At 47.4% G+C, this 26921-nt stretch overlaps 21 non-coding genes across 21 annotated transcripts; all 21 read left to right on the top strand.

Moving 5' to 3' along the window:
• Nucleotides 1-87: 87 nt before the first annotated feature.
• TRNAS-GCU (transfer RNA serine (anticodon GCU)) lies at nt 88-169 on the top strand. Its single transcript has one exon. It is a non-coding gene; the product is annotated as a tRNA-Ser (tRNA).
• An 840-nt stretch (nt 170-1009) lies between these two features.
• TRNAS-GCU (transfer RNA serine (anticodon GCU)) lies at nt 1010-1090 on the top strand. Its single transcript has one exon. It is a non-coding gene; the product is annotated as a tRNA-Ser (tRNA).
• Nucleotides 1091-3187: 2097 nt separating this feature from the next.
• On the top strand, nt 3188-3269 carry TRNAS-GCU (transfer RNA serine (anticodon GCU)). The gene has a single exon. It is a non-coding gene; the product is annotated as a tRNA-Ser (tRNA).
• An 840-nt stretch (nt 3270-4109) lies between these two features.
• Nucleotides 4110-4191, top strand: TRNAS-GCU (transfer RNA serine (anticodon GCU)). The gene has a single exon. It is a non-coding gene; the product is annotated as a tRNA-Ser (tRNA).
• Nucleotides 4192-5023: 832 nt separating this feature from the next.
• On the top strand, nt 5024-5105 carry TRNAS-GCU (transfer RNA serine (anticodon GCU)). The gene has a single exon. It is a non-coding gene; the product is annotated as a tRNA-Ser (tRNA).
• Nucleotides 5106-5937: 832 nt separating this feature from the next.
• Nucleotides 5938-6019, top strand: TRNAS-GCU (transfer RNA serine (anticodon GCU)). The gene has a single exon. It is a non-coding gene; the product is annotated as a tRNA-Ser (tRNA).
• Nucleotides 6020-6851: 832 nt separating this feature from the next.
• TRNAS-GCU (transfer RNA serine (anticodon GCU)) lies at nt 6852-6933 on the top strand. The gene has a single exon. It is a non-coding gene; the product is annotated as a tRNA-Ser (tRNA).
• Nucleotides 6934-7773: 840 nt separating this feature from the next.
• Nucleotides 7774-7855, top strand: TRNAS-GCU (transfer RNA serine (anticodon GCU)). Its single transcript has one exon. It is a non-coding gene; the product is annotated as a tRNA-Ser (tRNA).
• An 832-nt stretch (nt 7856-8687) lies between these two features.
• Nucleotides 8688-8769, top strand: TRNAS-GCU (transfer RNA serine (anticodon GCU)). Its single transcript has one exon. It is a non-coding gene; the product is annotated as a tRNA-Ser (tRNA).
• An 832-nt stretch (nt 8770-9601) lies between these two features.
• Nucleotides 9602-9683, top strand: TRNAS-GCU (transfer RNA serine (anticodon GCU)). Its single transcript has one exon. It is a non-coding gene; the product is annotated as a tRNA-Ser (tRNA).
• Nucleotides 9684-10515: 832 nt separating this feature from the next.
• Nucleotides 10516-10597, top strand: TRNAS-GCU (transfer RNA serine (anticodon GCU)). Its single transcript has one exon. It is a non-coding gene; the product is annotated as a tRNA-Ser (tRNA).
• Nucleotides 10598-11437: 840 nt separating this feature from the next.
• TRNAS-GCU (transfer RNA serine (anticodon GCU)) lies at nt 11438-11519 on the top strand. Its single transcript has one exon. It is a non-coding gene; the product is annotated as a tRNA-Ser (tRNA).
• An 840-nt stretch (nt 11520-12359) lies between these two features.
• Nucleotides 12360-12441, top strand: TRNAS-GCU (transfer RNA serine (anticodon GCU)). The gene has a single exon. It is a non-coding gene; the product is annotated as a tRNA-Ser (tRNA).
• An 832-nt stretch (nt 12442-13273) lies between these two features.
• On the top strand, nt 13274-13355 carry TRNAS-GCU (transfer RNA serine (anticodon GCU)). The gene has a single exon. It is a non-coding gene; the product is annotated as a tRNA-Ser (tRNA).
• A 6413-nt stretch (nt 13356-19768) lies between these two features.
• Nucleotides 19769-19850, top strand: TRNAS-GCU (transfer RNA serine (anticodon GCU)). Its single transcript has one exon. It is a non-coding gene; the product is annotated as a tRNA-Ser (tRNA).
• Nucleotides 19851-21802: 1952 nt separating this feature from the next.
• On the top strand, nt 21803-21884 carry TRNAS-GCU (transfer RNA serine (anticodon GCU)). Its single transcript has one exon. It is a non-coding gene; the product is annotated as a tRNA-Ser (tRNA).
• An 840-nt stretch (nt 21885-22724) lies between these two features.
• Nucleotides 22725-22806, top strand: TRNAS-GCU (transfer RNA serine (anticodon GCU)). Its single transcript has one exon. It is a non-coding gene; the product is annotated as a tRNA-Ser (tRNA).
• Nucleotides 22807-23646: 840 nt separating this feature from the next.
• Nucleotides 23647-23728, top strand: TRNAS-GCU (transfer RNA serine (anticodon GCU)). Its single transcript has one exon. It is a non-coding gene; the product is annotated as a tRNA-Ser (tRNA).
• Nucleotides 23729-24560: 832 nt separating this feature from the next.
• Nucleotides 24561-24642, top strand: TRNAG-GCC (transfer RNA glycine (anticodon GCC)). The gene has a single exon. It is a non-coding gene; the product is annotated as a tRNA-Gly (tRNA).
• An 832-nt stretch (nt 24643-25474) lies between these two features.
• TRNAS-GCU (transfer RNA serine (anticodon GCU)) lies at nt 25475-25556 on the top strand. The gene has a single exon. It is a non-coding gene; the product is annotated as a tRNA-Ser (tRNA).
• An 840-nt stretch (nt 25557-26396) lies between these two features.
• On the top strand, nt 26397-26478 carry TRNAS-GCU (transfer RNA serine (anticodon GCU)). Its single transcript has one exon. It is a non-coding gene; the product is annotated as a tRNA-Ser (tRNA).
• Nucleotides 26479-26921: the final 443 nt, after the last annotated feature.

The raw sequence follows: 26921 nt of genomic DNA, 5'->3' as shown, positions 1-26921 counted from the left end.
AAAAGATGAGCCGTGTTTTCCGCACATGCGCACAGGGCTTTGACCATAGCTGAAAAAATGATAGCGTTAGATGTCATGTTTTATGGAGACGAGGTGGCCGAGTGGTTAAGGCGATGGACTGCTAATCCATTGTGCTCTGCACGCATGGATTCAAATCCCATCCTCGTCGATGGTGCACTTTTACAAACTAGTATCATACCCACCATCCAACTCGCCTGTCCTTGATGTCCATGTGGTTGTGCATGGATAAGTGTGTATGCCCTTTGCCCGATGACTATTGGGACACAGATTGTGTACATTTACACAATGCTTGTCTACAGCATCATTCTTTCTCACAAAGTATGGGCCGTTCGGGGTTCAGACCTGCAACCCACAAATAGAAAATTCACCTCTGCAGCCTTAGCGGAGAAAATAAACAGTGCTTGTCTGGCTGCACGAAGAAAATAGTTTGTCTGTAGAAGGACAAGTGCCAAAAAGTGCTTCAGTCATACCTGATTTTCAAGTTGTAAACCTCCTGTCTGTGACTGGCAGGTGCCAGTGTGAGGCATAAGGTATAATGGGATTGGTAGGACAGTAAGAAGATGTGCCCTCGCCTCATGTTCATACTGGCTTGAGTCTCCCTAAAAGTAGAAGTAATCTGCATAGTTCAGCCCACAGTCTACCTAAGTGACCCTAAAAGGCAGATGTTAATTGTGGAAATGCTTGGCTGAAAGTTTGCAACGATTCCAAAAGATGTAAGCAAAGATGAAAAATACAGCATGGTGTGTTGATGGTATGGTGTAGAAGGCCCTTGTTTAGGTAGGTGTGCTCCAGTGGGATGATTAAGGTGTCCTCTGTCAGGCCTCTTGCAAATGATTTTTCTTGTGTGAACAAAAGGTGCGCGTTCTTCTTTTCTGTCCAAAAAGTGCACTTTGCTATCCTGAAAAGATGAGCCGTGTTTTCTGCACATGCGCACAGGGCTTTGACCATAGCTGAAAAAATGATAGCGTTAGATGTCATGTTTTATTGAGATGAGGTGGCCGAGTGGTTAAGGCGATGGACTGCTAATCCATTGTGCTCTGCATGCTAGGTTCAAATCCCATCCTCGTCGATGGTGCACTTTTACAAACTAGTATCATACCCACCATCCAACTCGCCTGTCCTTGACGTCCATGTGGTTGTGCATGGATAAGTGTGTATGCCCTTTGCCCGATGACTATTGGGACACAGATTGTGTACATTTACACAATGCTTGTCTACAGCATCATTCTTTCTCACAAAGTATGGGCCATTTGGGGTTCAGACCTGCAACCCACAAATAGAAAATTCACCTCTGCAGCCTTAGCGGAGAAAATAAACAGTGCTTGTCTGACTGCACGAAGAAAAAGTTTGTCTGTAGAAGGACAAGTGCCAAAAAGTGCTTCAGTCATACCTGATTTTCAAGTTGTAAACCTCCTGTCTGTGACTGGCAGGTGCCAGTGTGAGGCATAAGGTATAATGGGATTGGTAGGACAGTAAGAAGATGTGCCCTCGCCTCATGTTCATACTGGCTTGAGTCTCCCTAAAAGTAGAAGTAATCTGCATAGTTCAGCCCACAGTCTAGCTAAGTGACCCTAAAAGGCAGATGTTAATTGTGGAAATGCTTGGCTGAAAGTTTGCAACGATTCCAAAAGATGTTGTAATGATCGCTGCTGCAGCAGCTATTGCTGGAAGTAGTGCTGCAGCTCAGGCAGTTCTGATGTCTTTCCATGCAAGTTGCATAGCTTTGTCTGTCTTTCCCTGCTGTCAGCTTGTGACTGATTATCATTCACCTGTGTGGGAATCTGCATGTCTGCTCCCATTGGATGACCTCAGTATAAAGATCTGCTTCCTGCAGGGTTTCCTTGGGTTTTCATAGCTTCAGCTTAAGCCTGCCTTGCTGTCGCTTTAGCCCCCGATCGTGTTTCTTGTTAAAGATACTTTGCTGGTCTTTGCATCATATATTGGTTCATTGCCAATATATATGCATACCAGCACGTTTATTATTTTCCTTGTATTTGTGTTACGTTGATATATCAGTGTTGCTGATATATACGTACACGAACTGTTTATTTCCTGTGTTCAGTTAGTCAGTTTTCCAGCACGTTTTGGTAGGTTGCGCGTACCGTGACCACCCGTGCTGAGGTAGTTACCCTGCTCCTGGTTCTGTTAGTGGATTGCGTTCATCTCTGCGAAGAGATAACGAATCCTTCTGAATCCTGTTCTGTTACCGTTTGTGGATTGCGTTCATCTCTGCGAAGAGATAACGAATCCTTCTGAATCCTGTTCTGTTACCGTTTGTGGATTGCGTTCATCTCTGTGAAGAGATAGCGAATCCTTCTGAGTCCTGTTCCCTGTGTTACTCCATTCCTAGTCAGCGTTCCTGCTTATGTCATATATCGGTTCATTGCCGATATATACATATGTTAGTCAGACGTTACAAATAGTTTCATTGATAGCTGTAATTGTAATACGCTAGGAAAACATACTTATTGTATATTTGTCTGTGTTACGTTCATCTATCTTAATCCTGCTGTTTTCTGACTGTCCTGTCCTGTCTTTGTGAGGCACGCCATCGCCGCATCGCATTGGCTGCCTCATTCCAGTCTGTCTGGTTTTGGACGCTTGCTGTCGCTAAGTAGCCGCTAGCTAGCAAGCGTTCATTCTGTCTACCTGTCCTGATCTCCTAAGTTCTGGTTTATGCGCTCAGCGCTACTTTGCGCTGAGACGTTATAACGAAAGCATTGTTTGTGGCTGTCAGATCTGCACCGGCTCTGTGCGCCACAATCTCCTATTGGAGTCAGTCCTCCCCTCCACTATACTAGGGATAGCCTGTTTCCTGGTGCTAGTGTGTGTACCTCCTCCACGCCAACTCATGCGTTGCATGCTGACTGTGGAGAATACACCACCAAGCCTTACAGATGTAAGCAAAGATGAAAAATACAGCATGGCGTGTTGATGGCATGGTGTAGAAGGCCCTTGTTTAGGTAGGTGTGCTCCAGTGGGATGATTAAGGTGTCCTCTGTCAGGCCTCTTGCAAATGATTTTTCTTGTGTGAACAAAAGGTGCGCCTTCTTCTTTTCTGTCCAAAAAGTGCACTTTGCTATCCTGAAAAGATGAGCCGTGTTTTGCGCACAGGGCTTTGACCATAGCTGAAAAAATGATAGCGTTAGATGTCATGTTTTATCGAGACGAGGTGGCCGAGTTGTTAAGGCGATGGACTGCTAATCCATTGTGCTTTGCACGCATGGGTTCTAATCCCATCCTCGTTGATGGTGCACTTTTACAAACTAGTATCATACCCACCATCCAACTCGCCTGTCCTTGACGTCTATGTGGTTGTGCATGGATAAGTGTGTATGCCCTTTGCCCGATGGCTATTAGGACACAGATTGTGTACATTTACACAATGCTTGTCTGCAGCATCATTCTTTCTCACAAAGTATGGGCCATTTGGGGTTCAGACCTGCAACCCACAAATAGAAAATTCACCTCTGCAGCCTTAGCGGAGAAAATAAACAGTGCTTGTCTGGCTGCACGAAGAAAATAGTTTGTCTGTAGAAGGACAAGTGCCAAAAAGTGCTTCAGTCATACCTGATTTTCAAGTTGTAAACCTCCTGTCTGTGACTGGCAGGTGCCAGTGTGAGGCATAAGGTATAATGGGATTGGTAGGACAGTAAGAAGATGTGCCCTCGCCTCATGTTCATACTGGCTTGAGTCTCCCTAAAAGTAGAAGTAATCTGCATAGTTCAGCCCACAGTCTAGCTAAGTGACCCTAAAAGGCAGATGTTAATTGTATAAATGCTTGGCTGAAAGTTTGCAATGATTCCAAAAGATGTAAGCAAAGATGAAAAATACAGCATGGCGTGTTGATGGCATGGTGTAGAAGGCCCTTGTTTAGGTAGGTGTGCTCCAGTGGGATGATTAAGGTGTCCTCTGTCAGGCCTCTTGAAAATGATTTTTCTTGTGTGAGCAAAAGGTGCGCGTTCTTCTTTTCTGTCCAAAAAGTGCACTTTGCTATCCTGAAAAGATGAGCCGTGTTTTCCGCACATGCGCACAGGGCTTTGACCATAGCTGAAAAAATGATAGCGTTAGATGTCATGTTTTATGGAGACGAGGTGGCCGAGTGGTTAAGGTGATGGACTGCTAATCCATTGTGCTCTGCACGCATGGATTCAAATCCCATCCTCGTCGATGGTGCACTTTTACAAACTAGTATCATACCCACCATCCAACTCGCCTGTCCTTGACGTCCATGTGGTTGTGCATGGATAAGTGTGTATGCCCTTTGCCCGATGACTATTGGGACACAGATTGTGTACATTTACACAATGCTTGTCTACAGCATCATTCTTTCTCACAAAGTATGGGCTATTTGGGGTTCAGACCTGCAACCCACAAATAGAAAATTCACCTCTGCAGCCTTAGCGGAGAAAATAAACAGTGCTTGTCTGACTGCACGAAGAAAATAGTTTGTCTGTAGAAGGACAAGTGCCAAAAAGTGCTTCAGTCATACCTGATTTTCAAGTTGTAAACCTCCTGTCTGTGACTGGCAGGTGCCAGTGTGAGGCATAAGGTATAATGGGATTGGTAGGACAGTAAGAAGATGTGCCCTCGCCTCATGTTCATACTGGCTTGAGTCTCCCTAAAAGTAGAAGTAATCTGCATAGTTCAGCCCACAGTCTAGCTAAGTGACCCTAAAAGGCAGATGTTAATTGTGGAAATGCTTGGCTGAAAGTTTGCAACGATTCCAAAAGATGTAAGCAAAGATGAAAAATACAGCATGGTGTGTTGATGGTATGGTGTAGAAGGCCCTTGTTTAGGTAGGTGTGCTCCAGTGGGATGATTAAGGTGTCCTCTGTCAGGCCTCTTGCAAATGATTTTTCTTGTGTGAACAAAAGGTGCGCCTTCTTCTTTTCTGTCCAAAAAGTGCACTTTGCTATCCTGAAAAGATGAGCCGTGTTTTGCGCACAGGGCTTTGACCAGAGCTGAAAAAATGATAGCGTTAGATGTCATGTTTTATTGAGACGAGGTGGCCGAGTGGTTAAGGCGATGGACTGCTAATCCATTGTGCTCTGCACGCATGGGTTCAAATCCCATCCTCGTCGATGGTGCACTTTTACAAACTAGTATCATACCCACCATCCAACTCGCCTGTCCTTGAAGTCCATGTGGTTGTGCATGGATAAGTGTGTATGCCCTTTGCCCGATGACTATTGGGACACAGATTGTTTACATTTACACAATGCTTGTCTGCAGCATCATTCTTTTTTACAAAGTATGGGCCATTTGGGGTTCAGACCTGCAACCAACAAATAGAAAATTCACCTCTGCAGCCTTAGCGGAGAAAATAAACGGTGCTTGTCTGGCTGCACGAAGAGAATAGTTTGTCTGTAGAAGGACAAGTGCCAAAAAGTGCTTCAGTCATACCTGATTTTCAAGTTGTAAACCTCCTGTCTGTGACTGGCAGGTGCCAGTGTGAGGCATAAGGTATAATGGGATTGGTAGGACAGTAAGAAGATGTGCCCTCGCCTCATGTTCATACTGGCTTGAGTCTCCCTAAAAGTAGAAGTAATCTGCATAGTTCAGCCCACAGTCTAGCTAAGTGACCCTAAAAGGCAGATGTTAATTGTGGAAATGCTTGGCTGAAAGTTTGCAACGATTCCAAAAGATGTAAGCAAAGATGAAAAATACAGCATGGCTTGTTGATGGCATGGTGTAGAAGGCCCTTGTTTAGGTAGGTGTGCTCCAGTGGGATGATTAAGGTGTCCTCTGTCAGGCCTCTTGCAAATGATTTTTCTTGTGTGAACAAAAGGTGCGCGTTCTTCTTTTCTGTCCAAAAAGTGCACTTTGCTATCCTGAAAAGATGAGCCGTGTTTTGCGCACAGGGCTTCGACCAGAGCTGAAAAAATGATAGCGTTAGATGTCATGTGTTATTGAGACGAGGTGGCCGAGTCGTTAAGGCGATGGACTGCTAATCCATTGTGCTCTGCATGCATGGGTTCAAATCCCATCCTCGTCGATGGTGCACTTTTACAAACTAGTATCATACCCACCATCCAACTCGCCTGTCCTTGACGTCCATGTGGTTGTGCATGGATAAGTGTGTATGCACTTTGCCCGCTGACTATTGGGACACAGATTGTGTACATTTACACAATGCTTGTCTACAGCATCATTCTTTCTCACAAAGTATGGGCTATTTGGGGTTCAGACCTGCAACCCACAAATAGAAAATTCACCTCTGCAGCCTTAGCGGAGAAAATAAACAGTGCTTGTCTGACTGCACGAAGAAAATAGTTTGTCTGTAGAAGGACAAGTGCCAAAAAGTGCTTCAGTCATACCTGATTTTCAAGTTGTAAACCTCCTGTCTGTGACTGGCAGGTGCCAGTGTGAGGCATAAGGTATAATGGGATTGGTAGGACAGTAAGAAGATGTGCCCTCGCCTCATGTTCATACTGGCTTGAGTCTCCCTAAAAGTAGAAGTAATCTGCATAGTTCAGCCCACAGTCTAGCTAAGTGACCCTAAAAGGCAGATGTTAATTGTGGAAATGCTTGGCTGAAAGTTTGCAACGATTCCAAAAGATGTAAGCAAAGATGAAAAATACAGCATGGTGTGTTGATGGTATGGTGTAGAAGGCCCTTGTTTAGGTAGGTGTGCTCCAGTGGGATGATTAAGGTGTCCTCTGTCAAGCCTCTTGCAAATGATTTTTCTTGTGTGAACAAAAGGTGCGCCTTCTTCTTTTCTGTCCAAAAAGTGCACTTTGCTATCCTGAAAAAATGAGCCGTGTTTTGCGCACAGGGCTTTGACCAGAGCTGAAAAAATGATAGCGTTAGATGTCATGTTTTATCGAGTCGAGGTGGCTGAGTGGTTAAGGCGATGGACTGCTAATCCATTGTGCTCTGCACGCATGGGTTCTAATCCCATCCTCGTCGATGGTGCACTTTTACAAACTAGTATCATACCCACCATCCAACTCGCCTGTCCTTGACGTCCATGTGGTTGTGCATGGATAAGTGTGTATGCACTTTGCCCGATGACTATTGGGACACAGATTGTTTACATTTACACAATGCTTGTCTACAGCATCATTCTTTCTCACAAAGTATGGGCTATTTGGGGTTCAGACCTGCAACCCACAAATAGAAAATTCACCTCTGCAGCCTTAGCGGAGAAAATAAACAGTGCTTGTCTGACTGCACGAAGAAAATAGTTTGTCTGTAGAAGGACAAGTGCCAAAAAGTGCTTCAGTCATACCTGATTTTCAAGTTGTAAACCTCCTGTCTGTGACTGGCAGGTGCCAGTGTGAGGCATAAGGTATAATGGGATTGGTAGGACAGTAAGAAGATGTGCCCTCGCCTCATGTTCATACTGGCTTGAGTCTCCCTAAAAGTAGAAGTAATCTGCATAGTTCAGCCCACAGTCTAGCTAAGTGACCCTAAAAGGCAGATGTTAATTGTGGAAATGCTTGGCTGAAAGTTTGCAACGATTCCAAAAGATGTAAGCAAAGATGAAAAATACAGCATGGTGTGTTGATGGTATGGTGTAGAAGGCCCTTGTTTAGGTAGGTGTGCTCCAGTGGGATGATTAAGGTGTCCTCTGTCAGGCCTCTTGAAAATGATTTTTCTTGTGTGAGCAAAAGGTGCGCGTTCTTCTTTTCTGTCCAAAAAGTGCACTTTGCTATCCTGAAAAGATGAGCCGTGTTTTCCGCACATGCGCACAGGGCTTTGACCATAGCTGAAAAAATGATAGCGTTAGATGTCATATTTTATGGAGACGAGGTGGCTGAGTGGTTAAGGCGATGGACTGCTAATCCATTGTGCTCTGCATGCATGGGTTCAAATCCCATCCTCATCGATGGTGCACTTTTACAAACTAGTATCATACCCACCATCCAACTCGCCTGTCCTTGACGTCCATGTGGTTGTGCATGGATAATTGTGTATGCCCTTTGCCCGATGACTATTGGGACACAGATTGTGTACATTTACACAATGCTTGTCTGCAGCATCATTCTTTCTCACAAAGCATGGGCCATTTGGGGTTCAGACCTGCAACCCACAAATAGAAAATTCACCTCTGCAGCCTTAGCGGAGAAAATAAACAGTGCTTGTCTGGCTGCACGAAGAAAATAGTTTGTCTGTAGAAGGACAAGTGCCAAAAAGTGCTTCAGTCATACCTGATTTTCAAGTTGTAAACCTCCTGTCTGTGACTGGCAGGTGCCAGTGTGAGGCATAAGGTATAATGGGATTGGTAGGACAGTAAGAAGATGTGCCCTCGCCTCATGTTCATACTGGCTTGAGTCTCCCTAAAAGTAGAAGTAATCTGCATAGTTCAGCCCACAGTCTAGCTAAGTGACCCTAAAAGGCAGATGTTAATTGTGGAAATGCTTGGCTGAAAGTTTGCAACGATTCCAAAAGATGTAAGCAAAGATGAAAAATACAGTTTGGCATGTTGATGGCATGGTGTAGAAGGCCCTTGTTTAGGTAGGTGTGCTCCAGTGGGATGATTAAGGTGTCCTCTGTCAGGCCTCTTGCAAATGATTTTTCTTGTTTGAACAAAAGGTGCGCCTTCTTCTTTTCTGTCCAAAAAGTGCACTTTGCTATCCTGAAAAGATGAGCCGTGTTTTGCGCACAGGGCTTTGACCAGAGCTGAAAAAATGATAGCGTTAGATGTCATGTTTTATTGAGATGAGGTGGCCGAGTGGTTAAGGCGATGGACTGCTAATCCATTGTGCTCTGCACGCATGGGTTCAAATCCCATCCTCGTCGATGGTGCACTTTTACAAACTAGTATCATACCCACCATCCAACTCGCCTGTCCTTGAAGTCCATGTGGTTGTGCATGGATAAGTGTGTATGCCCTTTGCCCGATGACTATTGGGACACAGATTGTTTACATTTACACAATGCTTGTCTGCAGCATCATTCTTTTTTACAAAGTATGGGCCATTTGGGGTTCAGACCTGCAACCCACAAATAGAAAATTCACCTCTGCAGCCTTAGCGGAGAAAATAAACGGTGCTTGTCTGGCTGCACGAAGAGAATAGTTTGTCTGTAGAAGGACAAGTGCCAAAAAGTGCTTCAGTCATACCTGATTTTCAAGTTGTAAACCTCCTGTCTGTGACTGGCAGGTGCCAGTGTGAGGCATAAGGTATAATGGGATTGGTAGGACAGTAAGAAGATGTGCCCTCGCCTCATGTTCATACTGGCTTGAGTCTCCCTAAAAGTAGAAGTAATCTGCATAGTTCAGCCCACAGTCTAGCTAAGTGACCCTAAAAGGCAGATGTTAATTGTGGAAATGCTTGGCTGAAAGTTTGCAACGATTCCAAAAGATGTAAGCAAAGATGAAAAATACAGCATGGCGTGTTGATGGCATGGTGTAGAAGGCCCTTGTTTAGGTAGGTGTGCTCCAGTGGGATGATTAAGGTGTCCTCTGTCAGGCCTCTTGCAAATGATTTTTCTTGTGTGAACAAAAGGTGCGCGTTCTTCTTTTCTGTCCAAAAAGTGCACTTTGCTATCCTGAAAAGATGAGCCGTGTTTTGCGCACAGGGCTTTGACCAGAGCTGAAAAAATGATAGCGTTAGATGTCATGTATTATTGAGATGAGGTGGCCGAGTGGTTAAGGCGATGGACTGCTAATCCATTGTGCTCTGCATGCATGGGTTCAAATCCCATCCTCGTCGATGGTGCACTTTTACAAACTAGTATCATACCCACCATCCAACTCGCCTGTCCTTGACGTCCATGTGGTTGTGCATGGATAAGTGTGTATGCACTTTGCCCGCTGACTATTGGGACACAGATTGTGTACATTTACACAATGCTTGTCTACAGCATCATTCTTTCTCACAAAGTATGGGCTATTTGGGGTTCAGACCTGCAACCCACAAATAGAAAATTCACCTCTGCAGCCTTAGCGGAGAAAATAAACAGTGCTTGTCTGACTGCACGAAGAAAATAGTTTGTCTGTAGAAGGACAAGTGCCAAAAAGTGCTTCAGTCATACCTGATTTTCAAGTTGTAAACCTCCTGTCTGTGACTGGCAGGTGCCAGTGTGAGGCATAAGGTATAATGGGATTGGTAGGACAGTAAGAAGATGTGCCCTCGCCTCATGTTCATACTGGCTTGAGTCTCCCTAAAAGTAGAAGTAATCTGCATAGTTCAGCCCACAGTCTAGCTAAGTGACCCTAAAAGGCAGATGTTAATTGTGGAAATGCTTGGCTGAAAGTTTGCAACGATTCCAAAAGATGTAAGCAAAGATGAAAAATACAGCATGGTGTGTTGATGGTATGGTGTAGAAGGCCCTTGTTTAGGTAGGTGTGCTCCAGTGGGATGATTAAGGTGTCCTCTGTCAAGCCTCTTGCAAATGATTTTTCTTGTGTGAACAAAAGGTGCGCCTTCTTCTTTTCTGTCCAAAAAGTGCACTTTGCTATCCTGAAAAAATGAGCCGTGTTTTGCGCACAGGGCTTTGACCAGAGCTGAAAAAATGATAGCGTTAGATGTCATGTTTTATCGAGTCGAGGTGGCTGAGTGGTTAAGGCGATGGACTGCTAATCCATTGTGCTTTGCACGCATGGGTTCTAATCCCATCCTCGTCGATGGTGCACTTTTACAAACTAGTATCATACCCACCATCCAACTCGCCTGTCCTTGACGTCCATGTGGTTGTGCATGGATAAGTGTGTATGCACTTTGCCCGATGACTATTGGGACACAGATTGTTTACATTTACACAATGCTTGTCTACAGCATCATTCTTTCTCACAAAGTATGGGCTATTTGGGGTTCAGACCTGCAACCCACAAATAGAAAATTCACCTCTGCAGCCTTAGCGGAGAAAATAAACAGTGCTTGTCTGACTGCACGAAGAAAATAGTTTGTCTGTAGAAGGACAAGTGCCAAAAAGTGCTTCAGTCATACCTGATTTTCAAGTTGTAAACCTCCTGTCTGTGACTGGCAGGTGCCAGTGTGAGGCATAAGGTATAATGGGATTGGTAGGACAGTAAGAAGATGTGCCCTCGCCTCATGTTCATACTGGCTTGAGTCTCCCTAAAAGTAGAAGTAATCTGCATAGTTCAGCCCACAGTCTAGCTAAGTGACCCTAAAAGGCAGATGTTAATTGTGGAAATGCTTGGCTGAAAGTTTGCAACGATTCCAAAAGATGTAAGCAAAGATGAAAAATACAGCATGGTGTGTTGATGGTATGGTGTAGAAGGCCCTTGTTTAGGTAGGTGTGCTCCAGTGGGATGATTAAGGTGTCCTCTGTCAGGCCTCTTGCAAATGATTTTTCTTGTGTGAACAAATGGTGCGCGTTCTTCTTTTCTGTCCAAAAAGTGCACTTTGCTATCCTGAAAAGATGAGCCGTGTTTTCCGCACATGCGCACAGGGCTTTGACCATAGCTGAAAAAATGATAGCGTTAGATGTCATGTTTTATTGAGACGAGGTGGCCGAGTGGTTAAGGCGATGGACTGCTAATCCATTGTGCTCTGCATGCATGGGTTCAAATCCCATCCTCGTCGATGGTGCACTTTTACAAACTAGTATCATACCCACCATCCAACTCGCCTGTCCTTGACGTCCATGTGGTTGTGCATGGATAAGTGTGTATGCCCTTTGCCCGATGACTATTGGGACACAGATTGTGTACATTTACACAATGCTTGTCTGCAGCATCATTCTTTCTCACAAAGTATGGGCCATTTGGGGTTCAGACCTGCAACCCACAAATAGAAAATTCACCTCTGCAGCCTTAGCAGAGAAAATAAACAGTGCTTGTCTGGCTGCACGAAGAGAATAGTTTGTCTGTAGAAGGACAAGTGCCAAAAAGTGCTTCAGTCATACCTGATTTTCAAGTTGTAAACCTCCTGTCTGTGACTGGCAGGTGCCAGTGTGAGGCATAAGGTATAATGGGATTGGTAGGACAGTAAGAAGATGTGCCCTCGCCTCATGTTCATACTGGCTTGAGTCTCCCTAAAAGTAGAAGTAATCTGCATAGTTCAGCCCACAGTCTAGCTAAGTGACCCTAAAAGGCAGATGTTAATTGTGGAAATGCTTGGCTGAAAGTTTGCAACGATTCCAAAAGATGTAAGCAAAGATGAAAAATACAGTTTGGCGTGTTGATGGCATGGTGTAGAAGGCCCTTGTTTAGGTAGGTGTGCTCCAGTGGGATGATTAAGGTGTCCTCTGTCAGGCCTCTTGCAAATGATTTTTCTTGTGTGAACAAAAGGTGCGCCTTCTTCTTTTCTGTCCAAAAAGTGCACTTTGCTATCCTGAAAAGATGAGCCGTGTTTTCCGCACATGCGCACAGGGCTTTGACCATAGCTGAAAAAATGATAGCGTTAGATGTCATGTTTTATGGAGACGAGGTGGCCGAGTGGTTAAGGCGATGGACTGCTAATCCATTGTGCTCTGCATGCATGGGTTCAAATCCCATCCTCGTCGATGGTGCACTTTTACAAACTAGTATCATACCCACCATCCAACTCGCCTGTCCTTGACGTCCATGTGGTTGTGCATGGATAAGTGTGTATGCCCTTTGCCCGATGACTATTGGGACACAGATTGTGTACATTTACACAATGCTTGTCTACAGCATCATTCTTTCTCACAAAGTATGGGCCATTTGGGGTTCAGACCTGCAACCCACAAATAGAAAATTCACCTCTGCAGCCTTAGCGGAGAAAATAAACAGTGCTTGTCTGGCTGCACGAAGAGAATAGTTTGTCTGTATAAGGACAAGTGCCAAAAAGTGCTTCAGTCATACCTGATTTTCAAGTTGTAAACCTCCTGTCTGTGACTGGCAGGTGCCAGTGTGAGGCATAAGGTATAATGGGATTGGTAGGACAGTAAGAAGATGTGCCCTCGCCTCATGTTCATACTGGCTTGAGTCTCCCTAAAAGTAGAAGTAATCTGCATAGTTCAGCCCACAGTCTAGCTAAGTGACCCTAAAAGGCAGATGTTAATTGTGGAAATGCTTGGCTGAAAGTTTGCAACGATTCCAAAAGATGTAAGCAAAGATGAAAAATACAGTTTGGCGTGTTGATGGCATGGTGTAGAAGGCCCTTGTTTAGGTAGGTGTGCTCCAGTGGGATGATTAAGGTGTCCTCTGTCAGGCCTCTTGCAAATGATTTTTCTTGTGTGAACAAAAGGTGCGCCTTCTTCTTTTCTGTCCAAAAAGTGCACTTTGCTATCCTGAAAAGATGAGCCGTGTTTTGCGCACAGGGCTTTGACCAGAGCTGAAAAAATGATAGCGTTAGATGTCATGTTTTATTGAGACGAGGTGGCCGAGTGGTTAAAGCGATGGACTGCTAATCCATTGTGCTCTGCACGCATGGGTTCAAATCCCATCCTCGTCGATGGTGCACTTTTACAAACTAGTATCATACCCACCATCCAACTCGCCTGTCCTTGACGTCCATGTGGTTGTGCATGGATAAGTGTGTATGCCCTTTGCCCGATGACTATTGGGACACAGATTGTGTACATTTACACAATGCTTGTCTGCAGCATCATTCTTTCTCACAAAGTATGGGCCATTTGGGGTTCAGACCTGCAACCCACAAATAAAAAATTCACCTCTGCAGCCTTAGCGGAGAAAATAAACAGTGCTTGTCTGGCTGCACGAAGAAAATAGTTTGTCTGTAGAAGGACAAGTGCCAAAAAGTGCTTCAGTCATACCTGATTTTCAAGTTGTAAACCTCCTGTCTGTGACTGGCAGGTGCCAGTGTGAGGCATAAGGTATAATGGGATTGGTAGGACAGTAAGAAGATGTGCCCTCGCCTCATGTTCATACTGGCTTGAGTCTCCCTAAAAGTAGAAGTAATCAGTGAGAGCCTGGAGCGGAGCTTGCGACTGCGTAGGGCACGGCATGATAAGGTAGCCGTTGCCCCGGCAGTATTGGGTTAATCTGGTGGGCGGGGGGCGGAGTTTAGGCGCGCGGCAAGAAGGGGTGCTTGGGTAAGGAGAAGGGGGCGGGTCATTCAGCTTCCGTGAGTGCTCAGGGAAAGAAGCTGGAAGCTGAGCGCCCGCACCCCGGACACCTTAGAGGAGCTAGTGGCACGGATCAGGTCGGAGGCTGCATCTCGCGGCCCGGCCTGGGTCCAACTGCAGCTGTCGGCGATGGGAGCCAGTATGACGGGGGAGGCTGGGGAGCCAGGTGCAGCTGCGGCGACCAGCGCTCCGACCCCGCACGTGGAGGAGAGAAGGACGTCCCGCCCACCGGACCGGCTCAGCCCTGAGCCTCCAGGTAGAGCCCAGCGCCGAGCGGGGAGCCCCAACCGAGACCCTCCGCCTCCCCCTGCTAAGAAGGCGTCAGATGGGACGTGGGTGGTTGCCGAGAGGAACCCTGAACGCCGTCAGGATTCACCAGGAGAAGGGCCGTCGGGCGGGGCAGCCAGCAGTGACGCAGCGGCCAGAAGACAGGAGGCCATCAGCCCCCGCACAGCGCGGCAGACAAAAAGGGCCCAGCGGAAGGACAACCACCCTGCGGGCGCCGCGTGTGGCGCGGCGGCCCGGTCGGGTCACAGTGGGAGTAGCGGCTCCACCAGGAAGAGCAAGTCTGGAGGCCGGGCAGCTGTGCCCAAGAAGAAAACCAGGTCCCAGCAAGGAGTGAGGAGGCAACAGCCGGAGCAGCGGCCCAGTGGCCAGGCGGCCAGGGGCAGCTCCGCTTCCGAAGCTGAGTCAGCGGTCGAGGAGGAGGTCGTCGCCAGTGGATCCGGAGTGACGGCTGGCAGGGACTTGCGTCCGGAGCAGCCAGGTGAGGCCAATATAGCTGCTGTTAAGGCTTTAGCCACATTGTTGTTGGGTATGTGCGGGGTAGCCCCTTCGGGAGCGGGAGGCACTGGGGTGGCGGGGTCTCTGCAGCCAGGGCAGGGGCAGGTGGTACCAGATGGAGGTACAGGAGTCTCAAGTGTTGTGGGGGGAGCAGTAGTGGCACCGGGGTCTGCTTGGGCACCCGGGTCGGGGGGTGTGGGGGCTGGGTCGGCAAGTGTCCTGAGCCCGCCGGCATCTCAAGTAGATGTTGCGTCTCAAGCCAGGGTCCCGCTAGCGCAAGGGGTGGTTCAGGTGGCGCCGCCGGCGGCTATGGGTTTAGTGGGGGTACAAGCGGAGACTGTGGTGCGGCAGGAGGGGTCCTCTAGCGAGGTGGCACGTTCAGACGGGGCGGGACAGGTGCGTTTAGCAGACGCGGCTTTTGCAGAGCTATATGTGTGTTTTAACGGTCTCCTGGGTTTCCACCTAAAGCAGGAAGTTAAAGAAAGGATATGGAGAGGGGAGTATGTGGAGATATTTTCATTACTTCCCCTTGAGAAGTTTAACCTGGATAAAGGTAAGCCGGACGAGAAGAAGAGGGAGGAGGAACGGCGGTACAGATTGATTCCGCGCACTTTCCAGAATTGGTTCCAGGCGTTCTCAATTCTGGCGAGCGTGATCGGGGAAAGGCAGCCTGAGCATTGCTCGGCGCTCTTCGGTTACATGGATTCCATAGGGGAGGCTCATCGGTCCTATGGGGGTAACGCATGGTTGCGTTATGATGAGCAGTTTAGGCAAGAGAAAGCAGTTCGCCCTGCGGTGCGCTGGGACCACAAAGATATAACTCTTTGGATGCGTCTCATGATTCCAGCCAGAGGTCCTCAATCCTTTCAGGCAACGGCCAGCGGATCATCTGCAGGTGGTCAGCTGGCCACCAAAGGAAAGGGCGTGTGTTGGCAGTATAACGACGGTTCCTGTCGTTTTGGCCAATCATGCCGGTTCAAGCACGAGTGCTCCAATTGCGGGGGCTCGCACACGGCCGCAAGATGTTACAAACTCAAGAGAGGCAAGCATGCAGATGCTGGGCATAAAAGGGATGACGCCAGTGAGGGTGGCAGAGATGGTGGGGTTTCTAAGCAGGTTTCCTAATCAAGAAATAGCTGAATTTTTACGTTTGGGTTTTGAAGAGGGTTTTGTTATTCCAAGCAGCTGCTCGTTGCAGTGCAGCCCTCCGTTTAAGAATTTAAAATCCGCAAACGAGCGTCCGGAAGTTGTGGACAAGAAGATAGCTAAGGAGGTGGAGGCGGGGCGGTTAGCGGGCCCCTTTCAGACCTGTCCCTTAGTTGGTCTGGTGGTGTCCCCCCTCGGGGTGGTGCCAAAGAAAGAGCCCGGGTCATTTCGCTTGATTCACCATCTGTCTTTCCCACGGGGCGCTTCCGTGAATGATGGCCTGTCAAGTGATGATGCGTCGGTTGTCTATACCTCTTTTGACACAGCAGTTAGTTGGGTAAGACGGTTAGGGCAGGGTGCGTGTTTGGCGAAAACCGACATTGAGTCGGCTTTTCGTCTGTTGCCAGTTCACCCATCCAGCTTCCGGTTGCTCGGGTGTTTTTGGAAAGGTAAGTATTTCGTGGATAGATGCTTGCCCATGGGTTGTTCGGTGTCGTGTGCGTTTTTTGAGAAGTTTAGCGGGTTTTTGGAATGGGCGGTAAAGGACGTGTCGGGCGTGCAGTCAGTCATCCATTATCTGGATGATTTTCTGTTTATGGGTCCGGCGGATTCGCCGGACTGCGCATATGCCTTGGCAACCATGAAGCATGTTTGCAACCGTTTGGGGGTCCCGCTGGCAGAAGAAAAAACGGAGGGGCCTGCTACGGTACTGAAATTCCTGGGCATCACCATCGATACGGTATCTATGGAATGTAGGTTACCGCAAGATAAGGTGGATGATTTGAAAGGGGCCATTGCGTTGGCAGTTCAGAGTAAAAAAATGACTTTGAGGGAGGTCCAGTCATTGGTGGGAAAACTGAACTTCGCATGCAGAATCATGCCCATGGGGCGTATATTTTGCAGGCGCCTGTCATTGGCGACGGCAGGGGTCGTGGTCCCACATCACAGGATTCGGATGACGGCGGATCTTCGGGCGGATCTCCGGGTTTGGCTGACATTCCTTGAGGAGTTCAACTGCAGGGCGGTTTGGATGCAGGATACGGTAAGTAATGCCGATTTGGAGTTATTTACCGACGCGTCGGGGTCCCAAGGCTTTGGGGTTTTCCTGGGGGGGCAATGGTGTGCGGCCCCCTGGGATGCGTCATGGATTGAGGCTGGTTTCACTACTAACTTGGTGTTACTTGAATTATTCCCCATAGTGGTGGCGTTGCGAATATGGGGAGGGCAGCTGGCGAACAAGCGAGTTAGGATCCATTGCGATAACATGGGGGTGGTTTCAGCGATCAATAATTGCTCGGCGTCATCCCCTCCGGTCATATGTCTGCTACGGCAGTTGGTGTTAGAGTGTTTGCGCCTTAACACATACGTGTTTGCAGTTCATGTGCCTGGGGTTGACAATGTGATTGCTGATGCGCTTTCTCGCTTTCAGTGGGACAGGTTCCGGGCGGCGGCTCCCGCGGCGGAAGAACGTGGGGTTCCTTGCCCATCCGCGGTGTGGAAGATTCCCTTCGGGCCGTGTCTGGAATGATCGGGAGATCGTTGTCCGAGCCATCAGCGGCAGCATACACGGCGGTCTGGAACGCGTGGGATGCTTTGATGAGTCAAGCTGGGGGTTGTGAGTCAGACGACGACAGACTGTGCTTATTACTGTATTTTTTGGGTAGGAACTTTGTGGATGGGGTGTCAGTGTCTGCGGTAGCAAAGAAAATGGCGGCGATGGCCTTTTGGTTTAAGGCCAGGGGTCTGCCAGACGCGACCAAAGATTTTAGGGTCCGGCAGGCGTTGAGGGGTTATAAAAAAGGGGCGGTAACAAGGGATTCTAGGCGCCCGGTTACGTATCAGTTGCTTGAACGTTTGTTGAGGGTGCTGCCGGACCTGTGTGTGTCACCCTACGAGAATGTCCTATTCTCTACGGCGTTTGTTTTGGCCTTTTTCGGGGCATTTAGAATAGGTGAGTTGGTGAGCCGCAGCAAGCTGGGAGTGGGAGGCATTCTCGCGCAGCACGTAACAGTGCGCAGCGATTCAGTAGTGATCCATCTGCAGCGATCTAAAACGGACCAGTCAGGCAAGGGGCGGGATATTACACTATTCCCTATTGGAGGACCTATGTGCCCGTATGGCAAGGTCATGGATTTCCAGGCGATTCGCCCCGGCCAGGCACCGGTGTTTTTATCTCATCAGGATGGGATTCCTTTGTCCCGTTTCCAATTCGTGTCGGTGTTCCGAAAATGTTTGGGATCCTTAGGGCTCCCTCAGCAGGAGTTTGCCTCCCACTCGTTCAGAATTGGGGCGGCTACCGAGGCGGCACGTTGGGGTTTAGGTGAGGAAGTCATCAAGAGGATTGGTCGGTGGGACTCCATGCGTTACAGGTCGTACGTTAGGCCCCATTTGGTATAGGTTAGGGGTGTTTGGAGTGTATCAGTTGTTGTTAGTTTGTTTTTTCTTGTTGCAGATGCTCCAGCCATCGTGTGGATTGTGGGGCACTCCTATGTTAGTAGGGGCGCAAGGAGAGCGGATGTTCGGCCGGAGGGCCGACAGCTGGGCTTTCCGAGAGCCCAGGTACGTATTCATTGGAGGGGCTTTCCAGGTATGGTGTGGCCTAGTCTTTTGCCAGAATTGCATAGTATGGCCAGATTGGACAGGGCCCCAGATGTTTTGGTGCTTCATTTAGGGGGCAATGATCTTGCCTCAAAATCCACCAGGATAATCATCAAGGAAATCAAATTTGATTTCCTCAGAATACGTGCTCTTTTTCCAGCTACGGTCATAGTATGGTCGGACGTAGTTGCCCGTGAATATTGGAGGCTGGCCATCTCCGTGCGCAAGGTGAACAAAGCCAGGATAAAGCTTAACAAGGAGGTGGCAAGATATTTTGTGAGAAATGGGGGGTTGGCCATTAGGCACGTGGAGCTCGAGGAGGACATTGGGCTGTTTCTCAGGAGGGATGGGGTACACCTCACAGATATTGGGATGGATCTCTGGGCCTTGGGGTTAGAGGACGGGATTCAGAGAGCTTTGAGGTTGGGGGCCTCAAGGGCATAAGGTTTCATGCCCTTTCGTGGTGGAGGGGGATAAGGGGGCTCCGGAGGTAGGTTATTGGATTTGTCGCGGGGCAAATCCGGTTTGATGAGATCCTCGACAGGAGGAGAGTAATTTTATGGGGCATGCAGCTGTCCTCGAGCCGAGATGCGCGGCTGTGGGCCGGTTACAAGGCTGCATGTCACTCAAGTGTGAAAACAAAATTTGTTCCAGTGGGTACCTCCGGGCCCCTGTCCCCAGCTCTCTGTTAGGAATTTTACGGGTATGATGGTTGTGTTGTTTTTGCAATTTTGGGTTATTGTTAATTTGGTTAAATAAAGATGGGCTGCTTTGGCCTAAATTAATCCAATGCCATGGTAGTCCGTGTTTCATTTATTAGGTCATGTAAGTGGGGGTCTTTAAAGAAATGGTTTGAGGGGTAGATAGGTTTACCTTTATCATGCATAGTTCAGCCCACAGTCTAGCTAAGTGACCCTAAAAGGCAGATGTTAATTGTGGAAATGCTTGGCTGAAAGTTTGCAATGATTCCAAAAGATGTAAGCAAAGATGAAAAATAGAGCATGGCGTGTTGATGGCATGGTGTAGAAGGCCCTTGTTTAGGTAGGTGTGCTCCAGTGGGATGATTAAGGTGTCCTCTGTCAGGCCTCTTGCAAATGATTTTTCTTGTGTGAGCAAAAGGTGCGCGTTCTTCTTTTCTGTCCAAAAAGTGCACTTTGCTATCCTGAAAAGATGAGCCGTGTTTTCCGCACATGCGCACAGGGCTTTGACCATAGCTGAAAAAATGATAGCGTTAGAGGTCATATTTTATGGAGATGAGGTGGCCGAGTGGTTAAGGCGATGGACTGCTAATCCATTGTGCTCTGCATGCATGGGTTCAAATCCCATCCTCGTCGATGGTGCACTTTTACAAACTAGTATCATACCCACCATCCAACTCGCCTGTCCTTGACGTCCATGTGGTTGTGCATGGATAAGTGTGTATGCCCTTTGCCCGATGACTATTGGGACACAGATTGTGTACATTTACACAATGCTTGTCTGCAGCATCATTCTTTCTCACAAAGTATGGGCCATTTGGGGTTCAGACCTGCAACCCACAAATAGAAAATTCACCTCTGCAGCCTTAGCGGAGAAAATAAACGGTGCTTGTCTGGCTGCACGAAGAGAATAGTTTGTCTGTAGAAGGACAAGTGCCAAAAAGTGCTTCAGTCATACCTGATTTTCAAGTTGTAAACCTCCTGTCTGTGACTGGCAGGTGCCAGTGTGAGGCATAAGGTATAATGGGATTGGTAGGACACACTGGCGTAGGAGCAGGGGTCGCAGCAGTCGCACTGGCGACGGGGCCCGCGATCTCCTAGGGCCCGTACCGGCCCCTGCTTTCTGCATTCTCCTCTGTCCCCAGGCCCTCCGTGACAGCCGCTTAGCTCCGCCCCCAAATCGCGGGTAGCTCCGCCCCCAAATCGCGGGTAGCTCCGCCTCTCACAGGATCGTTCCTGTGAGTTGCTTGATTCTTTCACCGAGCCCTGCCCCTGCAAATCCCATTGGCTGGCACAGCAAGGACAGAGCATGGGAGAAGATGGAGATGAGCCAAGAGCTCCCTTCCCCCAGGCAAACAGAGCGGGAGGTATGAGAGGTGAGTGCTGTCTCCCTCTTTATTTCCCTGTCACTGCTTATCAGCCTTTACTGTATCCAGAGCCCGCAACAGGGCTCACTAACCTTCCTCCACCAGACCCCTAGTAATTTCCTGTCTTTCTATCCACCCCCCAGAATTCTCACTAGCCCCCCCTTAACCTCTCTCCCCCAGACTCCTAATAACATCCCTCACTCCCCCCTCAATATTCTTCACCCTCCCTTTCCCAGACTCCTAACTGCTCTCCCTTCTTACTCCCCCGACCCCTAATAACCCCCCTGTCTCTCCTCACTTCCCCCTCAATATTCTTCACTGTCCCTCGACCCCTAATAATAGCTCCCCTCTCTCGCTTCACTCCTCCCTCAATATTCCTCATCCTCCCTTTCCCAGACTCCTAATAACCCCCCTGTCTCTCCTCACTCACCCCCCCTAATAACCCCCCTTTTTCTCTTCATTCCCCCCTCAATATTCCCCACCCTCCCTTTCCCAGACCCCTAATAATCCCGCTCTCTCTTCTCACTACCCCCTCAATATTCCTTACCCTCCCTCCCCCAGATCCAATGCTACCGGCGTCACATGGTGCACACGCCTGTTTGCTGAGGACACTGGCCTGCAGTGACAGCTATATTGGCCTGCAGGTGACAGCTATATTGCTGTCTGCTTCCACATCACTTGAAAGAATACATAGGGCACTGGCAGAGTAAGTATGGGGGGGGGGGGCCCATGTCCAAATTCTGCATCGGGGCCCTGAGGTCTGTAGCTACGCCACTGGTAGGACAGTAAGAAGATGTGCCCTCGCCTCATGTTCATACTGGCTTGAGTCTCCCTAAAAGTAGAAGTAATCTGCATAGTTTAGCCCACAGTCTAGCTAAGTGACCCTAAAAGGCAGATGTTAATTGTGGAAATGCTTGGCTGAAAGTTTGCAATGATTCCAAAAGATGTAAGCAAAGATGAAAAATACAGCATGACGTGTTGATGGCATGGTGTAGAAGGCCCTTGTTTAGGTAGGTGTGCTCCAGTGGGATGATTAAGGTGTCCTCTGTCAGGCCTCTTGCAAATGATTTTTCTTGTGTGAGCAAAAGGTGCGCCTTCTTCTTTTCTGTCCAAAAAGTGCACTTTGCTATCCTGAAAAGATGAGCCGTGTTTTCCGCACATGCGCACAGGGCTTTGACCATAGCTGAAAAAATGATAGCGTTAGATGTCATGTTTTATTGAGACGAGGTGGCCGAGTGGTTAAGGCGATGGACTGCTAATCCATTGTGCTCTGCACGCATGGGTTCAAATCCCATCCTCGTCGATGGTGCACTTTTACAAACTAGTATCATACCCACCATCCAACTCGCCTGTCCTTGACGTCCATGTGGTTGTGCATGGATAAGTGTGTATGCCCTTTGCCCGATGACTATTGGGACACAGATTGTGTACATTTACACAATGCTTGTCTGCAGCATCATTCTTTCTCACAAAGTATGGGCCATTTGGCTTTCAAACCTGCAACCCACAAATAGAAAATTCACCTCTGCAGCCTTAGCGGAGAAAATAAACAGTGCTTGTCTGGCTGCACGAAGAAAATAGTTTGTCTGTAGAAGGACAAGTGCCAAAAAGTGCTTCAGTCATACCTGATTTTCAAGTTGTAAACCTCCTGTCTGTGACTGGCAGGTGCCAGTGTGAGGCATAAGGTATAATGGGATTGGTAGGACAGTAAGAAGATGTGCCCTCGCCTCATGTTCATACTGGCTTGAGTCTCCCTAAAAGTAGAAGTAATCTGCATAGTTCAGCCCACAGTCTAGCTAAGTGACCCTAAAAGGCAGATGTTAATTGTGGAAATGCTTGGCTGAAAGTTTGCAACGATTCCAAAAGATGTAAGCAAAGATGAAAAATACAGTTTGGCGTGTTGATGGCATGGTGTAGAAGGCCCTTGTTTAGGTAGGTGTGCTCCAGTGGGATGATTAAGGTGTCCTCTGTCAGGCCTCTTGCAAATGATTTTTCTTGTGTGAACAAAAGGTGCGCCTTCTTCTTTTCTGTCCAAAAAGTGCACTTTGCTATCCTGAAAAGATGAGCCGTGTTTTCCGCACATGCGCACAGGGCTTTGACCATAGCTGAAAAAATGATAGCGTTAGATGTCATGTTTTATTTAGATGAGGTGGCCGAGTGGTTAAGGCGATGGACTGCTAATCCATTGTGCTCTGCACGCATGGGTTCAAATCCCATCCTCGTCGATGGTGCACTTTTACAAACTAGTATCATACCCACCATCCAACTCGCCTGTCCTTGACGTCCATGTGGTTGTGCATGGATAAGTGTGTATGCCCTTTGCCCGATGACTATTGGGACACAGATTGTGTACATTTACACAATGCTTGTCTACAGCATCATTCTTTCTCACAAAGTATGGGCCATTTGGGGTTCAGACCTGCAACCCACAAATAGAAAATTCACCTCTGCAGCCTTAGCGGAGAAAATAAACAGTGCTTGTCTGACTGCACGAAGAAAATAGTTTGTCTGTAGAAGGACAAGTGCCAAAAGGTGCTTCAGTCATACCTGACTTTCAAGTTGTAAACCTCCTGTCTGTGACTGGCAGGTGCCAGTGTGAGGCATAAGGTATAATGGGATTGGTAGGACAGTAAGAAGATGTGCCCTCGCCTCATGTTCATACTGGCTTGAGTCTCCCTAAAAGTAGAAGTAATCTGCATAGTTCAGCCCACAGTCTAGCTAAGTGACCCTAAAAGGCAGATGTTAATTGTGGAAATGCTTGGCTGAAAGTTTGCAATGATTCCAAAAGATGTAAGCAAAGATGAAAAATACAGCATGGCGTGTTGATGGCATGGTGTAGAAGGCCCTTGTTTAGGTAGGTGTGCTCCAGTGGGATGATTAAGGTGTCCTCTGTCAGGCCTCTTGAAAATGATTTTTCTTGTGTGAGCAAAAGGTGCGCGTTCTTCTTTTCTGTCCAAAAAGTGCACTTTGCTATCCTGAAAAGATGAGCCGTGTTTTCCGCACATGCGCACAGGGCTTTGACCATAGCCGAAAAAATGATAGCGTTAGATGTAATGTTTTATTGAGACGAGGTGGCCGAGTGGTTAAGGCGATGGATTGCTAATCCATTGTGCTCTGCACGCATGGGTTCAAATCCCATCCTCATCGATGGTGCACTTTTACAAACTAGTATCATACCCACCATCCAACTCGCCTGTCCTTGACGTCCATGTGGTTGTGCATGGATAAGTGTGTATGCCCTTTGCCCGATGACTATTGGGACACAGATTGTGTACATTTACACAATGCTTGTCTACAGCATCATTCTTTCTCACAAAGTATGGGCTATTTGGGGTTCAGACCTGCAACCCACAAATAGAAAATTCACCTCTGCAGCCTTAGCGGAGAAAATAAACAGTGCTTGTCTGGCTGCACGAAGAAAATAGTTTGTCTGTAGAAGGACAAGTGCCAAAAAGTGCTTCAGTCATACCTGATTTTCAAGTTGTAAACCTCCTGTCTGTGACTGGCAGGTGCCAGTGTGAGGCATAAGGTATAATGGGATTGGTAGGACAGTAAGAAGATGTGCCCTCGCCTCATGTTCATACTGGCTTGAGTCTCCCTAAAAGTAGAAGTAATCTGCATAGTTTAGCCCACAGTCTAGCTAAGTGACCCTAAAAGGCAGATGTTAATTGTGGAAATGCTTGGCTGAAAGTTTGCAACGATTCCAAAAGATGTAAGCAAAGATGAAAAATACAGCATGGTGTGTTGATGGCATGGTGTAGAAGGCCCTTGTTTAGGTAGGTGTGCTCCAGTGGGATGATTAAGGTGTCCTCTGTCAGGCCTCTTGCAAATGATTTTTCTTGTGTGAACAAAAGGTGCGCGTTCTTCTTTTCTGTCCAAAAAGTGCACTTTGCTATCCTGAAAAGATGAGCCGTGTTTTGCGCACAGGGCTTTGACCAGAGCTGAAAAAATGATAGCGTTAGATGTCATTTTTTACTGAGACGAGGTGGCTGAGTGGTTAAGGCGATGGACTGCCAATCCATTGTGCTCTGCATGCATGGGTTCAAATCCCATCCTCGTCGATGGTGCACTTTTACAAACTAGTATCATACCCACCATCCAACTCGCCTGTCCTTGACGTCCATGTGGTTGTGCATGGATAAGTGTGTATGCCCTTTGCCCGATGATTATTGGGACACAGATTGTGTACATTTACACAATGCTTGTCTGCAGCATTATTCTTTCTCACAAAGTATGGGCCATTTGGGGTTCATACCTGCAACCCACAAATAGAAAATTCACCTATGCAGCCTTAGCGGAGAAAATAAACAGTGCTTGTCTGGCTGCACGAAGAGAATAGTTTGTCTGTAGAAGGACAAGTGCCAAAAAGTGCTTCAGTCATACCTGATTTTCAAGTTGTAAACCTCCTGTCTGTGACTGGCAGGTGCCAGTGTGAGGCATAAGGTATAATGGGATTGGTAGGACAGTAAGAAGATGTGCCCTCGCCTCATGTTCATACTGGCTTGAGTCTCCCTAAAAGTAGAAGTAATCTGCATAGTTCAGCCCACAGTCTAGCTAAGTGACCCTAAAAGGCAGATGTTAATTGTGGAAATGCTTGGCTGAAAGTTTGCAATGATTCCAAAAGATGTAAGCAAAGATGAAAAATACAGCATGGCGTTTTGATGGCATGGTGTAGAAGGCCCTTGTTTAGGTAGGTGTGCTCCAGTGGGATGATTAAGGTGTCCTCTGTCAGGCCTCTTGCAAATGATTTTTCTTGTGTGAACAAAAGGTGTGCCTTCTTCTTTTCTGTCCAAAAAGTGCACTTTGCTATCCTGAAAAGATGAGCCGTGTTTTGCGCACAGGGCTTTGACCAGAGCTGAAAAAATGATAGCGTTAGATGTCATGTTTTATTGAGACGAGGTGGCCGAGTGGTTAAGGCGATGGACTGCTAATCCATTGTGCTCTGCACGCATGGGTTCAAATCCCATCCTCGTCAATGGTGCACTTTTACAAACTAGTATCATACCCACCATCCAACTCGCCTGTCCTTGACGTCCATGTGGTTGTGCATGGATAAGTGTGTATGCCCTTTGCCCGATGACTATTGGGACACAGATTGTGTACATTTACACAATGCTTGTCTGCAGCATCATTCTTTCTCACAAAGTATGGGCCATTTGGGGTTCAGACCTGCAACCCACAAATAGAAAATTCACCTCTGCAGCCTTAGCGGAGAAAATAAACAGTGCTTGTCTGGCTGCACGAAGAAAATAGTTTGTCTGTAGAAGGACAAGTGCCAAAAAGTGCTTCAGTCATACCTGATTTTCAAGTTGTAAACCTCCTGTCTGTGACTGGCAGGTGCCAGTGTGAGGCATAAGGTATAATGGGATTGGTAGGACAGTAAGAAGATGTGCCCTCGCCTCATGTTCATACTGGCTTGAGTCTCCCTAAAAGTAGAAGTAATCTGCATAGTTCAGCCCACAGTCTAGCTAAGTGACCCTAAAAGGCAGATGTTAATTGTGGAAATGCTTGGCTGAAAGTTTGCAATGATTCCAAAAGATGTAAGCAAAGATGAAAAATACAGCATGGCGTGTTGATGGCATGGTGTAGAAGGCCCTTGTTTAGGTAGGTGTGCTCCAGTGGGATGATTAAGGTGTCCTCTGTCAGGCCTCTTGAAAATGATTTTTCTTGTGTGAGCAAAAGGTGCGCGTTCTTCTTTTCTGTCCAAAAAGTGCACTTTGCTATCCTGAAAAGATGAGCCGTGTTTTCCGCACATGCGCACAGGGCTTTGACCATAGCTGAAAAAATGATAGCGTTAGATGTCATGTTTTATTGAGATAAGGTGGCCGAGTGGTTAAGGCGATGGACTGCTAATCCATTGTGCTCTGCACGCATGGGTTCAAATCCCATCCTCGTCGATGGTGCACTTTTACAAACTAGTATCATACCCACCATCCAACTCGCCTGTCCTTGACGTCCATGTGGTTGTGCATGGATAAGTGTGTATGCCCTTTGCCCGATGACTATTGGGACACAGATTGTGTACATTTACACAATGCTTGTCTACAGCATCATTCTTTCTCACAAAGTATGGGCCATTTGGGGTTCAGACCTGCAACCCACAAATAGAAAATTCACCTCTGCAGCCTTAGCGGAGAAAATAAACAGTGCTTGTCTGACTGCACGAAGAAAATAGTTTGTCTGTAGAAGGACAAGTGCCAAAAAGTGCTTCAGTCATACCTGACTTCAAAGTTGTAAACCTCCTGTCTGTGAATGGCAGGTGCCTGTGTGAGGCATAAGGTATAATGGGATTGGTAGGACAGTAAGAAGATGTGCCCTCGCCTCATGTTCATACTGGCTT

Source organism: Hyperolius riggenbachi, chromosome 3, assembly GCF_040937935.1.
Source record: "Hyperolius riggenbachi isolate aHypRig1 chromosome 3, aHypRig1.pri, whole genome shotgun sequence".
NCBI lineage: Eukaryota > Metazoa > Chordata > Amphibia > Anura > Hyperoliidae > Hyperolius > Hyperolius riggenbachi.
Note: the sequence above shows the minus strand (reverse complement) of the source record. Positions and strands in the feature narration are given on the sequence as shown.